Genomic DNA, 19747 nt, shown 5'->3' on the forward strand with positions numbered 1-19747 from the left:
GTTATCCTAGAAACCCATGCAAAGTTTTCAATACTAACAATTTTTCAATTACCAATACAAAATCGTATTCCAATGCTACACGGTAAGGTTACCCTAGAATCAACCTACTTTAGACAAGAAAGTTAAAACTATAATGCCAGTGAATCCTTCCACTTTAAGGAACCCATGCACACATGTAGCCAAACACAGTCAAAATAACTAACAAACTAAAAAAATCTAAAGAGTTATGCTCTGCACACACAATTGTTGCAACCTTGTAACCATACTCCAACCTGCTCTAGACACTCGGCTCCATTAAGGTCTAGTTCTCAGCATATATGGGTAACTTTATTCCTAGAGGAAGCTGAAAAGCTGAAAAAGGCTCCCCACTTCCAAGAATCCCTTCCTTAAGATACTCTTTAAACTCTCAAGCTATCAATCTTCTTGGCCAGATCATGGAAATAGAGTCAAGCTCCTCATTTTTGGAGCATATGATCGAAACTCCCTACATAGAGTTGCCAACTGAAAACCTCAAACTAGGAATTCAATTGCACCACTAAAGCTTCCTCATACTTAATAGGAAGGAACACATTTTCCACTCCTAGCAATACCCCAATTACAATTCTAAATATTCTCATTCATATTTGCATCTAGAACCCTAGCCTCCAATTGAGTAGAAGCTCTAGTCTAGCACAATCCCACACTACCAAATCCATCTTGTCCAAGGACTAGCTTAACCAAATTTGTGAATGTGTTGATTGGGGATGAAAAAGTATTCATAGATGGTGATTGCAAATAGGACATCCATTATGTGGGGATCAACATTCTAAAAGGGCCAAATCATCAAAGCACAAAAATGTAGCTTGAACATTCTAGAGAAAGAGAGAAGCCTTAACTCCAAAAAAGCCACTCGCACACTCCAAGCTAAAGTAGCCACCTATCACACACACTAAAGAAACTTTAATATAAATGTGACATGAGAAACAAAGCCATTTAGAAACTCTGTAATAATTATGAAATCCTCCAACTTGCCCAAAAGAATTTTTGGATCATTGTAAATTATTGGTGGATGAATATGAGGGAAGAGCAAAAATTAGGGGTATAATTTTTGACATGGGGTAAATAATCTGCCAAGAGATTGGAAGAGAGGAACTCTCATTCATTCAAATTATTAGTGATCCTTGTGGATTTAATCCTCATGAAGAAGGGAAACAAGGTAATTTTCATATTTGTGAAATGATTTACTGCTTTATTAGATTCCCAATTCTAGTGAAGAGAAGTAATTTCTTCAAAAAATTTACCCACAAGACAAGCCTCAAACATGATATCATGTAACTTCCAATCTTATAGCCTAACTATGTTTTCATCTTAAGAACCTCTAACACCACCTGAAGCTCCCCTTCATTGTTAAACCTAGTCCTAAGGAAGAAAGAACTGCCTTTGGCATACTGCATTTAGCACAATAAAACAAAAGCTCCATCAAGACTAACAATGGTTTTGCTGCATCAAAATTTAACTTCAGTAACTCTCCAAAGATAGCCTCCAGGATGTCCCTAATCATTTAATTCAAGAAGACCACAGTTTAGTTTTGTAGAATGTCAAAGAAGCCACTAGAGTTTTACTTAAACAAGAAATTAGAAAACCTTGAGGAAAGATTTTACATGAATGAGTCTAATGATCAGGAAAGGCATGCTTAAATGTCAAATTTAATATCATATGATGAAGACCTCTGACCTATAGATTGTAACAAACACTTCAAGAATGGTTCTAGCAAATGAGCCAATTATGTATGGACTATACTTGACATTTATAGCAACACTAGCATAGTTAAAAATAATGTAAGGAAATGGTGAGATTCTCAAAAGAGCAATAGCTCAGAACTGGTGGAACAAATTTCCTTATCCTGCTATCCTGATTAGTGCAGATTTTTGAGGCCACCTTTCAAACAATTTCTGTGTTAGAAAAGAGATATTGACCATTATAAGATATCTTACAAATTCAATTAGCTGAATTTTATCAACATGGAACCACAAGATGATGGGCATAAATTTACATGTATTTAACTGTGAAAAGTAGACGAAATGAAGTAAGGCATGGACATGCCAATACTAGTTCCTATCATTATTATTAGGAATCCATTGTTGCATCCAAATGTCATTCTAGCTAGCCACATTGAAGGTGTAGAAGCTAGCAAAAAATAGGAAACAAACCAATTGACCCAATAAGCACAAATACAAGTGCTTTCACACTAAAAGTTGCTACTTCCCAATCCAGTATTGGTATAATCACCTACCACATGGAACAACATAAGACTTTAATGAAAATAAGTTTTCTTTTTTAGAGCAAAGAAAGGCAACATCCATGTAATTTTTCTTCCAAAACTAATGCAAGAACAAAATTAATTCTAGTTTGGCTAGTCACAAACAAATCATCATACAACTTAACAAAAGATATCTTGCTCCTCCATCTACTTCTCCAACACTTTCAAATATATACAGACCACATAGAAAATGATAGTGACTCACAATCATTTTTAGCCAAACAGGTAGAAACAACTACAACCATACATGAATGTGCATTTGCATTAACACACATAGAGAAACGTAAATGTTTCCCTCCCTCTAGCTTATTCTCATATTATTTTCCATATAAAACTAAATTATGTCAAGAAAAATTGTCAATTGCAGTGAATAAGTCAAAAACCTATCATAACACGTACTCGAAAAATAATGCCATCTCAATTAAGGTATATGGTATACCAAATTTATCAATGATGAAAAGAAAATGAAAATTAATTTTATATCTCCAAAGAAAAGCACAAGGAGTTAAAACATTTCAAAACCTGGTCAAGTAGAATTGGCATTCCCCAGATGATGAAAGTAGCTACAAGTGGCAACAGAGAAAAGCATAATAAAACCACCTTAATCCTCCAACATATGCAATACTTGTCCTCTTTTTTCAGAACTTGTAACCTCCCAAATTCCTGGGGCTCTAGTTCATCTAAAAAACCTAATTAAACATAATCAATTTTTTCCTAACATGCCACTTGCCTAACATTTTGAATGACTTCCCTCATTGATTCAATGAAATCAATGGACAACTTCTTGTTCTTGTCTTTATTATGAAAAGGCCAATCTAGTTACATGTATCTATACACATAGATCACAAAAGGAAAGGTTAATGAGAATGATTTATATGACCATAATTGTATGTAAAATAGCTTAGTTTAACTTATTTCAATAGATCAAAATGTTATAAAAATAGCACATCATGATCTTACAAGAGAATTTAGAATAATTACACTCAAATTGAATGCCTACTACTATATAGATTTCTTTTTTTGGTTACCACTGCATGTCACCAGTATAACACCCTCCAAAAAGTTCATGTGTGGAACGATGGGGTCTTGATCTAGATATTTTGACATAAAAAACCAAAATATTCAAGTTAATACAATTCAAAGATCTTTGCCACCTTATCACAACTTGTAATTAACAACTTGCTAAAAGAAAAGCCAGGCCAGATGGAATGCTCATATCAAGAAGAACCACAAGAGTCTAAAAGACATTGTGAATTTTTTAATCAAGTAATGTTTCTTACTTGTAAGAAAACCTCAAAAACACAAAAGTTGATAATCTGAAAAGTTCTCCACAATTGTACATTAAATAAATAGCAACACATCTACAAAACAATAAAAAGGAAACTTGACACCAACTTGTATCAAGAATAATAGACGACAAGTTTAATAGCTCCTTTTAATTGTTGAAACTTGACATACATTATTGCCTTCTTTATAGATCTTATCTCAATGTTTTCAATAATCCAAAAAGCCATCTTCCATTTAAACTAAGCTAAAATTTCAAATAATAGTAACTATGATGTGGCTCTCTCACAAATGATACTATTGAGAGGCCTTAGAGAACACAGAAAGTGTTTCTGCACCATGAAACTAACTTCAGGGTTGGATACACAAAACATAATGTAGCTATTTGTGTAAAACAATACATTTCAAATGCTTTAGGAAATTTTAAAGGTGTCTTTGTAACATGAAAGTTGAAAATAATTTACTTAGGTTGGACACCTTAGATAAAATCTCTACAAATTCCTTCATATGATTTTAAATTTTCTTTTGTGCCATCGTGTGAAGTTAGGAATTTAATTTAAATCCATCTTCAATAAACATGAAGATATAAATCCTGGTACATAGCAATTCCTCAATTGAGTTGTATAAATAGAAAGTAAAATCTTGTGTGTTGTGATTAATCTCGAGAACATCAAACCTAGAGTCCCTCTTGCGGATGTACATTCATCATCAAATAAGTGTATCAAAGACGTGCAAATTAGATAGTGATCTTAAGATATATGTTACACCAATGAGAGTCTAACACTCTCTAAGACTGAGAAAACTAATCTTTTCTAGTTACCTTTGAAACTGACACAACACCAAACCCAAAACAAGAAAAAAAGTAGTGCTTGATAAATGAGATTATTATTGAGCTTACAATAATCTTGTATTCCTTTCAAAAGCTTGAATGAAACATCTCTCACTTTTACTATCAACCATTTGTACAAGATTATTGCATGAGAAAATCTGAAAGTGTCAAAACAAGTGGATAAGAAAATACTTAACTAGTAAAACACACAACTTTGAAGTTGATGAATTCCAACAAAATCAAAACTCCATTATCAGTAATTTAGAGAAAAGCAGTTACCAGTCTCTTCTTAGTGACAACAAATTGCACCTGAGCAGCAACCCTTTTGCATGTATCATTTTTGTTGTATTAAAAAATGAGCACAATTTGAGGACAATTAAATGTTTCCATGACAAACCCTAAGGTCAAATTCACAGTTTTTTTACACCTAATGCACACAAAATACTTTAGCTTAGCTTACCTAATAGAGCAAAAACCATAAAAACCTACACAAGAGAAATGAAAAACATGGGATCTTAACAAAAAAGAAAGAAGATTCAAACACTAAATTTTTTGGGAGTTGCAAACACATTTCCCAATTTCCTTGCAAATTCATTTCCCCAAAAAATAAATGTTGTGAAAAACTAAACCATCAACTATGTGAGTGATGCAGATGCAACTAAAATTTTTGGGGTCAAAGCCACCAATTAATATAAGGTTTTAAATCTCCACGAGGTCCACAAGGAATAACATATATATATTTACAACTGTAATTTCAATGCCACAATGGAATATAATGAATCTAACAAGGTTGTGACTACAATAGACCCTAGCAGTTTGAATAATTATATGTGATTGTCTCTGACTTAGATATTATGGAATATGCAAGTACCCTACAAACTGTCTTTGATAGGTATAGAAATGCATCTAATTGCTACAAAAAAAAATGGTACCCTAATAGAACCAAAACATTTACAACACCTTAGAATCACAAGGAAACACAAATGTTGATATGAGAATTGGTAACAATCATCAATGCATTTAGCATTGAGATTAAATATATTTAAAATATACATAATGAATTTCAACTTACTTGAATAAATTTCTAAATTTCCTTGTGCTAGCTGTTTGCTACACTCTCCTAGATTAGGTCAATTTTGTTCTATAGAATAATAATATGTTGAAGATGCATTATTTCTATAGTAGCAAGGTGCTCTGAAGTTTAGGGTTGAGGATAGATCTCATTACTTGCAATCAAAAGAAATGCACCATCCATAATAGCAACACCATTTAGCATGGTAGCCATAAGAATAGCATGACCCTACAATAAAGTAATTCAAAAGATGTAAAAAAATTCATTATTGAAAAGGCATCATTTATTATCTAAGCTGAAAAACTATAATTGACTAAAAAAAATGGCATATCGTAAAAGCTTCATGCGTGCATTTTCAAATCTAGGGACATCACATAAAGGACTATCTTCTTTTTCACTACAATATGCCATGCAATGTGAATGGTATGACATTAGTTATTTACCTTGCTGCAAACCAAAGAGAAATCATCTTTCCACTTTCATAAAACTTTCAATCATCCGTTATGAATAAGAAATATTACTTATCCAAACCATCCTTGTTCACAATGTCCTCTATACATATGCACGAGTGCTTAAAGATTTAGCAAATTTATATAGAACCCAAGTTGGAAACAATAACTTATTAGAACAAAAAGATGTGTCAAGTTTAGCATATGGTCGACTTACCTCAAACAAGCTTCACCCTCAGAGCCAATTGAAGATGAAGATGATAATTTCTATTTCATACAAAATTAAGAAAACTTGTATACTCACGATGTCACATTACATAGAAATTAAAGTTGTATACTACATGGAAAAAAGCTTCACTATAGCACAGGGAGCAACATATTTACATAGAAAGTTTAGAATGAAGAGTATGGATACAAAGATAACACACCAGACAAATGACACAAGAAATTCGGTCTCATGCAAAAAAATGGGAGAAAATGGGAGATTTTGAATAGATTTCAAACATCTATTCAAAGATGATAAATTTTGTTACATGTTTTATGTGCATCTACCTTATGAGACTTATATGCAAGCTATTGAAGAAAGGAGCAAGCATGATGGGGAAGGAAAAAATTAGTTCAAAGGAAATGTATTGCACGAGATGAGGGGAAAATTACAGAAAGAGCAGATTAGAGTAGAAAGTAATTAAAATGAAATTTAAAAGAAATCTAAAATAATTGAAAAATAGTTATTTAGAAATAAATTTTCAGGCATGTGGGTAACAAATTTTTGACGAAAATTTGTAAAATTGGAAAGCAAAGCTCCCACATAAGCTATATGTAGGCCTATCTAACTAACAACCAACTTTTTCTTAGAGTGTTGAGATTGAAGATCAATGTAGGGCACATTTTCTTCATTTCAACTTGGCAATGCCTTATTCTCATATCAATGAACTCACCTTGATCCCTGAAACACATACAATGAATCTTCGCTCAGAAATGTTTTATCAAATTATTCAATTTCATCTAAATATTAGCACCTATTTAGTAATAAAGAGCGACAAATAAAAGTGTTCCTATTTCAGGTCACCACTATATTATGAAGGAAATCATTCTAAACTTTAAAGTGACAATGAAAATCAGCCCTGTAACCTTGTTTTTATGTTTCATTTGACTAAGCTGATAAAAAGGAGAAATGGGCCACTTCAATACTGTATAGGAAAAACTGATAACCAACATTTTATTGACTGAAAAATGTATGAAAAACAAAAAACATTGAAATTTCTTCATGTTTACATAATATTGTCATTTTAAAGCAAATTTTTATCTTTGTACTAAGAGTTGCCTCCGAAAATTTCTATAATATGTGGGTATAAAATGATCAAAAAGAACTTACAAAATGTTTAGTCATGGAGTAAACTGATAATATGTGGATATAAAATGATTGATCAGTTTAGACTACTTCTAAAGGAAAATCAAATGATGAGTTAATCATTCACCTAGATGAAATCAACTACAATGTGTACATACTTTCTTAAACAATTGACAAAGTAATTTGTGAGTCAAATCTATATATGGATTCAATGGAAGTTTTTCTCTTGGTAATTTCTAGGTTAGCTCAAATCTTGTGTTGACTCTACTAAGATATCTAGATCATAAGAACCATTTCTTTCTATTTGAAATTCCATCTCCTTCATAGAATTAGTAGAATAGTCTTCAATATTATTCTTAGTGTAAGATGATTCTTTTTCTCTTATCTGGAAAATAATTGATGAATTATTGGATGTATGATTGTTCTAATCAATGCCCATTTGAATTTGTTTCTTCTTCACACAAGAATTCCAAATCATTTATCCAATCTTACTATCTATTCTACTAGGAAGTAGCTTGACTTTCATGGACCACCTATTTAATTAATATATAAAATGTATTACATTTCACATAAACTTGAATACATGTATGGAATTGAGATTTCAAGAACACTAAAAAAACTACCTATTTTTAGCTGTTGAGGATGCTTTAAAGATGTGGTTTTGCTAAGGAAGGGAGTTGGCACCTCATTTTAGGCATGGTTTAAAGTAGTTCCTACAATTTTTTCCACATTTTTGAAGCTCTAAATAGGAAGAAAACTCTCAAGTTCACACAAGGTTTTCAAAAAATAAATTTTATGTCTGTTAACTGATCAAGGTAAATAAGACTAGAATAGAACAATTGAGAGAAACCTCTCCAATTATGAAAGAAAAAACATTGGTAGTATGAAATTCTATAATATTATTATGCTAAGATTTCTAGATTCTGATTCTATAATATTTATAGATATCAAGATTTTGTTATATTTTTTCTAGCTCCATTTTATTCTTATAATACAGTATGAAACTTCATTTGAGGTATTGATTATTGAGATAATAAATGTTATATAATGTCTCTCACAAAATAGATTAACATAAAACTTCAAAATTTTATTAGAAATTTTTCAAGAAGAATTATGTTTAGGATCAATTATTTTCTTCGGCTTAATCTCAATCAGATGATACATTATAAAATTTGATTCTTTGGCCTTACTCAAACTCACATGATAACATATTATGAAGTATGAGCTAATATTTTTCAAATGTAAGAGTCGTAACATTATAAGAACTAAAAATTAAGTAAAATGTTTGAGACCATTCTATTTTATAACTCGATATTATTCTAATGATAGATTATGGATTCTAAACCTCTTCTCTAATAAATATTAATAAATGTTAAATCCAAGAATCTTAACATACAAAGTGCTAAAAACGAAGTGAAATATTTACCACATAAATGAAATAGCATAAAAGAAGAAATATGAAAACCATAACTATTAATAACCTTATACAGAGACCATACAAAATGGGTGAAATTTATGTTTGACAAAAGATAGTTTTACTTACCAACCAAGCTAGGATGAGCAATTGCTCTCCAACATCCATAGCCAGAGCACCAAAGATCCTTCCTATGGTAGCAACATGACCTAAAACCCATTACAAGATCCCAAGCATAACTATTCTAATGATTTTAGAGAAACTATGTTTTAACAACCCATTAAAACTTATTTAAAGTGAAACAAATGATCTTCTTACTTATATAGCTAGAAGAAGATATGAAGTGGGCATCAAAGAATTGTTGGACTAAAGATAAAAACTTGTGTTAAACAAGTTGGATGTTTATGGTGGGTTCTTTCTCCTCATGTTCAACATGAGTCATAGTAGACATGCATGCAAAATTAACAATATTAGATTTCCACAATCCATTTGTAATGCAAGTTCATTTTGGATTTGAAAGAAAACTTCAAAGATAAGCAATATACAACTTTAGAATGAAGAGTATAGTAGTATACAAAACTTCAAAGATAAGCAGTAAACAAAACTAAGAAAACTTGTAAACTCACGATGTTGCATTACATAGTATTCTTGATAGGAATACTAGAGAATTAATTCATCTCATTTCAATAATTCTTAGGAAAAGAAAATCAAAATAGTACCTAAGGGGCATATTCTAATAGAGATCACTCTGCATGATTTTTAGAATAATATGTTGAATTTTTAATTTTCTAAAATCACAAAATAGTAATTACATGTATACATAATCTATATAACTTTCATTGACATTACTATAGGCACTTGATTATGAAGACAAACCTATAGATTATAAACCAAAAAGCCAAAATAGTTATGATTCGATAGTTTTGTGATTTGAGAGACAAAGAAGCCAAATATTTAGAAAATGACAAGTGAAAATGGAAAAATCTCTATAGTTTTAATACTAGAAGATCTTCACGGATGGGGAGAAAAAATTTCACCATTTAGGGTGTGGTAAATGTAGGGAAAAATTAGACTCGTACCATGCTAGGATTCAAATTAAACAAATTGAAATAAAATGTGAAGGGGCTTACCTCAAAAGTCTTAAGAGATTGTATGCGTTGGGGAAAAAGTTAGAGCTCACGGGCGTCAAAGAATTTTTTTTTGACATGTATCACTTCAATAAGAATAGATGGCACTTGTTTGTACATCTCATTCACCAACATGAGTTCTGCTACGGATGTAGGAAAACCCATGTCATTCAAACTTGTTCATAGAGTTAGGGATTGTGCCTCCAATTTAAAATGTATTACAATGAGATTAGACATCGGTAAAAAATAAATAATAAACCCTTGATTTAAAACTGCTAATAAGCACATCAACCCACATATTGCCTTTGCAGGTATGGATACAAACTCACAATTTTGTCTATAACAAGTTGTTCGGATTGGATAAGTCTGCACTTACCTAGATAGTAGAAAACACATATGCAGCAACAATCTCCATTCCCTCAATGCCTGCTGCGATCAAAACCAAAAAAATGCAAATGAACCTATGTGCATGGAAATATTTTTGTTTTATACATCTAAGCCCCCTGTTGGTCCAAATTTTTTTAACAAAATGGGGCTTAGATGTTAAAAAAAAGAGGAAATTTTTGCCTTCTGCATTCTGACCAACCTAAAAAAATTTAGTTGATGGTTGAAAATTTTGGTAGAAAAATGAGATTAAATGTAGTAGTAAGTGCATTTAGTACAATAGTGCACCTTGATAGGTGTGCATGTGTTCAAGGTGTGCTAGTGCACTTCTTTACTCATAAATCACCTTTATTTTCAATTTCCTCAAAATCTGACACATGGGTTTTCTAGACAGAGAACTAGGTAGGACCTAGACTCTAGGTAGAGCCGTAAAAATGAGTTAGACCTTGGACTAGGGGGTCCCCATTTTTGGAAGAAATGGGCATGCATTGTGAAACCACAACACTTCCAAATGGACTAAAATTTTATCCCAGAGAATTTGGTAGGCTTCCCTACTACAAGAAGTTACAAATTGTACATTTGTTTGATACTATGCATATTGGAAAGAATGCAATAGAGACACTATTGAAAATATTGGATGGAAGGTGTGACAAAAAGAAATTGCCAAAATTTGTAACTTAATATTCATGATTCCAATCATGCAATGAAAAATATGATTGAATCAAATAGCAATGGATACCAGATTAATACAAGTGTTCTTCTTTGGTTATTAATAGAGCAAAAAAGTAATTCCATAAAAGAAGTCATATGAAAAAATCAATTTTCTACATGGTTTGCTACAAATATAAGCAGTCTCATGTATCAAAGAAAAGTAAATTTGGTCCAAGGCTGAAAATGCATGATTGGCATACCTTCATCTAGATAAGTCACAGTCTTTTGTATTTAAAATATATTTTTGAATGTACATTCAATTTTCATTGTATTATGCTAGAAAAGAATGAAATGATTAGTTGACAATTATTTTATCATATGTTACCCCTATCTCTCCTAGACAATTTCAACAATAATATCAAACAAGTGATATATGATCTTGGAAAATACATGAGCTAAGTAGTGATATTTGTTCAATATATCAAACAAGTAATATATTGTATAGTCTCGTATTTATATGTTTATGTATCTTGAATCCCTTGTAGGTGGTTTTCATCTTAAAAAAATCCATAAAGAAGATGTAAAATAAGAAGAAAAGAATTCATCTACTAATGTGTAAAATGCAAAATTGTTTACCTTCAACTTTTTTCAATGCACAAGAACACTACCTCATACACCAAGTTGAGGAGATTGAATTGTGTGGACCTGTACAACCTAGGTTAATATGGATGGTTGAGAGACACTTGAAATTTGTGAAGGGTTTGGTTTGACAAAGAGAATGTCCTGACGGTTCTATGGTTGAGGGATATATGGTAACCAAATGATGGTGTACATTACTTGATATCTTCCTAATCTTGCAAAAAAGACCCATATAGATTGTATTAGGGATCTTGACTCCATTAAAAAATTCAAAGGGGAGTACTTGGTGGGGAATGGTAGATTTAGGAAAGTGAAAGGTAATAAATTATGATATGTTATTGTAGTTAATTAATTCTTAATCTTCAAAATAAATATGTTCTAAGTTATCTATTTATTTTTTTACAGTTGCTAAAGAGTGGGATGCAATACATTTTTTTATTGTAAACAATCAAAGATTGGATTACAGTATGGATTGAATGATGTCAACATTCTAGTCATAGATTCAAATGGGAATCCATGTCTTCATTGGTTATACAAGCTCATTGTAATGGAGATCCCAATGTTACACAAAAAGAAATAGATTTAGTATATAGTTTAAGAGATCTCTAGGTACTTATAAGTTTCTTAATCAACCACATTTTTTTGAACTTGTGATGCAATAATTTATTCATTTTTTACATTATTGTATGTGAAACACCACAAGGATATTTGATACAATGGTTATAAATTTTAAATTAAAAATTTTGATGACACAAAGAGAACTTGTGATTCAAGGATAAGTGCAATCTTCTAGGTGACCAATATTTCATCTAGGGTGGATATAATTTATTGTGACTTTAATCCCTTCAAATTAGTTCTCTTCATTGTCAAATGGTATAGACTAAAAATCAACCAAAATGATCTCAATAGAACTATTATTTAGCATGAGAATGGATTTCCATTGATTAATACAAGGTTGTTTGAGCTAGTTGGGGATGAGCCCTATGTTCTTCCAAGAAAATGTGAGGATATATTTTACTCAGAGGTTCCATATAAATTTGGTTGGTTATTTTTTGTTAGAAATGATCCAAGAGGAAGAACGATAAAGTATAATGTGATGGAAGAAGAAGATACCAAGGAATAGGAAGATGCAGATTATGATCAAGAGTTAGTTGATGATGCAAATGCTATTGCTACTAATCATGATGATGATGACGATGAGGAGAAGGAGGATGATGAAAATGACCAAAACAACCATGACAGTAGTGGAGATGATATCGACGATGATGGTGATCCTGCTAATGAGATGGATGAACAATAATATCAATGAAAAGGGGTTTTGATTATCAATGACAAGAATGAGTTCAATATTGAGTTCTTGATATATCAATGATTAATCTGATTAACTTTTAATGTACCTTTTACTATTTATAATTCACTCACACACACACACACACACACACACACACACACATATGTATGTATCATTAATTTTTTAGCTAACATAAGACAATTGATTTACATATGAAAAAACCCAAAGACCTTTAATGAGAATCTCACATGGTCTCATGGATCATTAGGTATAAGTCAATACACCCCATAGAGATTAATGTCTTTAATCATTTGTAAAAGTCCCTCTCATTGCAAACTATCTCTCTTATTCTGTGGAGTACAAGTACAAGGAAATAGGTATTTGTTAGATTTATCTTCCTCGAGTGAGGAAAATATAGGAATGGAAGAATAAAGTGAAACATTTAGTATGTCTAAATCAAGGAGATCAACTCAGGGTCAAAATATTAGTAAGAAATTCAATAAGCACATGAAATTTTTCCTTTCTCAAGGAGATATAGAAAAATTGGGTCCTTGATGAAACTCCTCCAATAAACAATTTTTTTTTCTTAGAGAGAGGATATATCGCATAGCACCATCCTCATTACATGGTTTGGGCCTATTTCCCATTTATGGCATATAGGTCTCTTACAACAAAGTTTTTGAATTGATGGAGTATGTCGAACCTTGCTATGATTACAGTAGTTGGATTTATATTGTTAGATATAAAAAAAGTATGTGTAGGCATGCACTCGCAGCAAATTAGATACAACAAAAAGTTAGTGAACAAAGTAAAATAGTAGCTATATACATTGACAAAATAAATAGTACATGAAATGCATCAACTAAGAAGTGACCTAATAGCATATTTGAGGTGGTGAGGTAAATCACATATTTATATGTCCAATAAAATCAATACGTAGAGGCAAAGAGCTTCTTATTGATTACAATTTGAATCGTATAGATACAAAAAAAGCCACTATCATGGGAAAGGTGGTACACACTATGCACATTTAAATTTAACTTCAATCAATGAATCCAACACACAAACAATTTAATTTAATTTTTTTTCTAACTTAGAATAATAACACGTGTTTTAACATGTGTCAATAATTTTTTTTTGAAATACAGGGCTATAGTATGGATGAAAAATCATAGGATACACACGATAGCGATGGTTCCCATGGGACTTATTCTTCCTGATAGGTAAAACTAATTATTTTTTTACAAATTAGGTACCTTTAAATATGTCAATGTGTATTTGTTATTATGTTCTACTTATCACTACTATTTTGGATGGATCATGAAAACAGGAAGGAATTTGTAGTCCATGAGGAGCCACATGATAATCAGGATGAATTCATGATCAATTTTACATCAGCCATTGATCCTATGGTTGTAGTGTAAAAGGTGCTTCATTATTTATAAAGAAGGTTAAAACAATTGGGATCAATTTGACCTCAGACTCTTGAAATACAATAGAGTGAGGATGAGTTGATGCATGTAGTTGAGACATATACAATAAGTATTAATGTAGTTTTTAATTATAATAAAAGTTCAATAAATTTTTTTATAGTATACTCTTTTATTTATATCATTAAATAAAATTCATATGTGTTATTTTTACAAAGAATGTCGAAGAGGTTCAAGGGCAATTCCCTACAGGATGATACTTTAGGTGGTTCAATTATATCGCATGTTGGATTATATACTTTTGTTTTTCTCGGACAATATTGTTTTTTATTAGCTCTAACAATATTGATTTATTGTGCTTTAACAATCTCATTTTTTAGCTCCTACCATTGATCCTATGTTCACAACATCACATGCTACTAGAAAAAGACATAAGAGGTAATGCCCACTATAATGTTGAAAACATGTAGCATGGCCACAAATGTAATGTCAATGCCTATTGTTAAGTAGATTTCTCTTTAAATGTCTCTCATTTTTTATGTGTTTTTTTTGCAATTGAAGTATTATTTCCTAGGGGACATTTTGTAATATTGAGTTCATTTTATGTAGGAGGTGATGAGGATATTCATGGGTGTACCCATGTTAGATTTATGAGAACACTAAAGATTTGTGATCAATTTATCGTGAACAATGAAGATGGACTTCCTCTAAGGGTAGCCCAACTTCTAGGTACTTTAAAGATTGATAATTTATTTTACTATACAATCTTATACTCATAACCAAATGCACTAACCTCCCATGCAATTCCTTCCAATAACTACTAATCCCATTATTATTTTGTAGGGAATAATCTATTTTATGAAAAACTTAATGATGAAATATGTTTCTACATATTTGAGCTAGACATATGCATAGGGTATCATATTTTGATTCCATTGCTAGACCATTTTTCCTTTGATCAATTTCTTCAAGTAAATTAAAAGGTAGCTTCAATTCATTTATGAATCTAATATGTTTTTTCTGTTTTTAAAAGGTGGAATTTAAAAACTAAAGAGTTAAAGGATAGATGTGTTGATTCCATGACAACACTTTTTGGACCCCAAATCTTTCAAGGTCTTAGGCTCCTTGAGAAAGTGAGACAAGATTTGAAGTATATCATGTAAAACTATAGGACCCAAATGCAAACCAACTCTTATTATGAATGACCCCCTATATTCCTCTTATTGAGTGGGATTCAAGATATGTGATTCTTGTCTTGTAATTTTGCTTTGCAAAAGTTAATAGCACAGGAGGTAAACATTAACTCTATGCAATTTTTGAGTTTTGATATGTCAACATAGATTCCCAACTATATATATTATAAACTAACGATTTAATAGAAAAAAGATGAGGAAGAGTTTACCAAGTTGTTAAGGACTGCAGAGAAAACACATGGCTTGTACTTTTCATATGATGCAGATTTAACTCTAAAGTAAGGCCATAGTTTTCTCACATTAATTGTTGGATAATAATTTGGGTGCATGCCAATTATTTGAGCATTGCGTTGATATGGTTTTGTTATTAAAAAGTATCGCTATCTTACTTAATGTTTGTAGATTTGGTTGTGTGATTATTTTTGTATCAATGTTCTAGGTCATACTTTGTGATCTATCATCACCATGTGATTTAAATTAGATTACTTGCACTTTGTTATTTTTTATGCATGTAATTAAGTAAGATATTCTTATCTTAAATTTGTAGTTAAAAAATTAGCTAAAGAGTTTATTTATGGATGTGATAGATATTAAATTTGAATTCTAGTATGCGTGAAAGGGAGGAATACAAATTATATAAATAAAATCCATGTCAGTTATATGAATTAACTGAAATCATATACTATGCAAGTTGTATATACTAATTTTTACACTATATATGTGTTTCTTTTATGCAACCTCTAAATTTTTTGTTTACGTTGCCATTGTTATTATATTTCTCATTTCTTGTTTCTCATTTTTGGTTGGTTTCTAATAGCTATAAGACTCAACTTCAAAACAATTTTATATATTTGATATGATATTGATATATATTCTTTGAAAATTAAGAATTAAAATATACCATCATATCAAATTTGTGTAAGAAGTATATTCTCTTCAACCATGAAAACCATAATCACCTCATCTTGAATGCATGTAGAAAATAAGCCCAAGGAGACGAAGCTAAATGTTCATAAAACTTTAGTTCTGTACACAGTGGAAGAGGAGAATCTTAAATATATTAAAGATGGCATTATTGATAAGTTTGGAAGACCTATTCTCAAAGCTTAGATAGGTGGTTGAAAATATACAATTTTGATATTAGGTACTCTAAACTTTGTTTCTTGTTTTTGTACAGAAATATCATATGAATGATGATAAAATTTATAAGATAATTTGATAATAGGCCAAGTTATATGACACTTCAAAAGAATATAATATTGATAAGAAAAAGAATATTTTTACAATTCATATGAAACTATCAAATTTTATGCTTTTAGATTCGATAGTGTGATTATTTTTGCATCAACTTTTCTGATCACACTCTATGATATATCATGAGAATAAGAGAAAGAGAGCATCATGAGAAAGTGATGGATCATAGAATGTGATCCAAAAGATTGATGCAAAAATAATTGGACAATCAAATTCAGAAGCATAAATTTTGATTAATTGATCTTTTACATGATGTAAGTTAGTAATAAACTAGTGGTTGGGGTTCTCTCACATGCCATATGTACACAAATTTGTAATTTATTTGCTCATGCCAGTTATGACACTTGCACACCATGATAAACTAATTCATTGTAATTGTACATGATTTTTACTTGTAACCCAAGGATTTACAACACTAGCAGTCTTTGGAGTAGGTGTAAATCTAGTTTTTTTCTTGACAAGAGCACTTAAGTAGATAAATGCATCAGTTGAAAATAATGTGAGTAAATGGACTACAACATTTTATATGTTTTCTCTTGTTGGAAAATTTCTAGGTGATTTATACATGGGATGCTTTAGGCAATGCACTAGCTTTCTTTGTATTTTTGTTGGGGTAAGTTAAAGCCATTAAATTTAGCTCATTTTTTTCCTTGTGTTTTGGATGATGGTTATAGGATTCCTTGATATATTTTACGCACGCACCTGATGGACTTCATAGGGCATGTGCTTTTTTTCCTACACCTATTGATATCTTTAGTAAGAAAAGCTGCCAAGTCATCCATGCTAGAAAAATATGTAGATTTATGGGCATTTTCTTTACTAAGTATTAGCATTTTCCAAATGAATATTGTCTATGTTAGAAAGATATAATTTGTGGAGCTAGGATATAAAATTTCTTATTTCTAGATTCCCTATCCTGATACATAGATACATAAATAATTATCTCATCATATCATAATAGGTAGTTTTGGTCTATTTAAAATAAGTATTGTTGACAAATTTTATTTGTAGATTCGATTGTGTATGTTTTTTAGCATCAAAGTTTTAGATATATCCTATGATCCATCATCACATCCTTTTTTATTTATTATCATTCTCTCATTTTGATGATGGATCATGGATGTATCTAAGACATTGATGCTAAAAGACATACACAATTGAATCTAGAAACAATATAGAATTTAAGAGTTTCATTACACTGAAATTTGTCAACATTTGGATTAGACTTCAAAATCAATATTGAAGTGCTTTTGTGATTAATAACTAACAAAGAACCATCTCTTGCTCTTATTTTTCCCTTGTCATTAATATTTAAATTGAAGTTATGATTTTTTTGAAACTGTGGATGAGTTAACTTTTTCTTAAATTAATAGAATTGGGCATGTGAATTTTAGTATCACATTCTCATTACAACTTTTTATGCCAAGAAAAATGGTTATTCACAAGGATTAATGATTTTGGATATTTATTTTTATGGTTTCAAATGTACAAACCATTTATCCCAACATCTTTATTTGGAATCTAGTTTCTTCAAATATGACTTAATAATTTTAGCTTCTTCCTTAAGAATGACCAAATTCCCAAAGTATGATCATCATCTTGCCAAACCCATACGATGTTGAGATAATGGGTGTTGCACGCATTGCATAATATTGTTATTTTATTATTTTATTTTTTATTGTGTAATGTTGTACCTATATGGACGTCCAACATGTAAAGATTCCCATGGAATATTCTTGATGAGTTGTATTGTAACATTGTGGAAATATTTCATGTAATTATTTAATATTGGGGAAAAAAGAATTAAATGCCCAATATTAAATGTGGGGTCAGTGGGTTAGGTAGCACATGGTTTTAGCACATGGTTTGTGTAATACCACTTGGTGGTTTTGTGGGACTTGCTACTATATAAGAAGCCACAAGGGTAGTTGTTGTATAGAGTGACAAGGAGAAGACAAAAGGCAAGAGTCGAGCGGGACAAGGCTTGACAGGTTAGCCAAGGGAGTATTTGTGAAGGTTGAAAGCATGGCATGGGATGTGTGGATTCATGCTTGTTCACATAGTTTGCTCGGTTGTGGCTATGGCCATGAAGGCTTCCATGGTTGTATGGCAATGGTATTTTTTGCTGAATAATACATGATGATGGATTCTTTTGGAGGTTGGGTTTTTCCCTCAATGAGGGTTTCTTAGGGTATATCTTGTGTCACAATTTTGTGGGTATGTTGTCTATTATCTTGCATGTGGATTTTAATTCCATGTTTATTCCAGATTTATTATGGGTTATGTGGAAATGGTTATATTCTTTCTTGCCAAGTTTCCTTACAAGTGGTATCAGAGCTATGGTTTTATTATTGTAACCCTAGATTGAATCCATGGGAATGCATGAGAGGATAAAAGGAAAGGGCAAGATATATGAATGATTTATTGCAGATCTGATGACTTTCAATTTGCTGTTATGATGGGATGTTAAAAGATTTAGGCATGTGAAATTGTTGGACAAAAAGATTTTTTCGGATGTTTCATTTAAAATAAGGGTTTTGGGGGGTAGCATATAGAAATGACTTCCTGGGTAAAAATAGACCTCACCATTGGATTCGGGTCAACATTTTCATAAATTTTAATATATAATATGCCCTAGTTTGGCCATGTTCAGAGGAAATGAAAGAGTTTTTTGGTTTCAGCCCATGATGGCCGTCAAATTTAATCCCGTCAAAATTTTCATCACTAAAAAAAAATTAAAAATGAAAAATCGTACTAAAAATGGTAAAAAGACTGTCTTAGTAAAACAGCCATAACTTTCTCTCAGAATATTAAATTTCAGAGTTCTTACAGGCGTTGGAAAGCTAATTCAGAGCACTACAGCATGGTATAGGTTTGGTTCTATAATTTTGAGATTTTTTTAGGTTTTAAGAGCCCTAAATTTAGATGTTATTTATTTTGAGCACGGATTAGGGCATAACTTGGGCATATGGAGTTGGATTTTGGACTTCAAGTAGTCAATGAAAAGCTCTTGGAGAGCTCTACACATTGGTTTAGATTAGGTGCAAGTTTGGCATGATTTATTTGTTGATACATTTATC

At 31.2% G+C, this 19747-nt stretch overlaps 1 pseudogene; it reads right to left on the reverse strand.

The window, feature by feature from the left end:
• Window positions 1-1334: 1334 nt before the first annotated feature.
• Window positions 1335-19747, reverse strand: part of LOC149564156 (uncharacterized) — a 93958-nt pseudogene continuing 75545 nt past the window's right edge.

The sequence above is a fragment of the Cupressus sempervirens genome, chromosome 4 (assembly GCF_028749045.1).
Source record: "Cupressus sempervirens isolate cs-2001-9-10 chromosome 4, ASM2874904v1, whole genome shotgun sequence".
In the NCBI taxonomy this organism is placed as follows: Eukaryota; Viridiplantae; Streptophyta; class Pinopsida; order Cupressales; family Cupressaceae; genus Cupressus; species Cupressus sempervirens.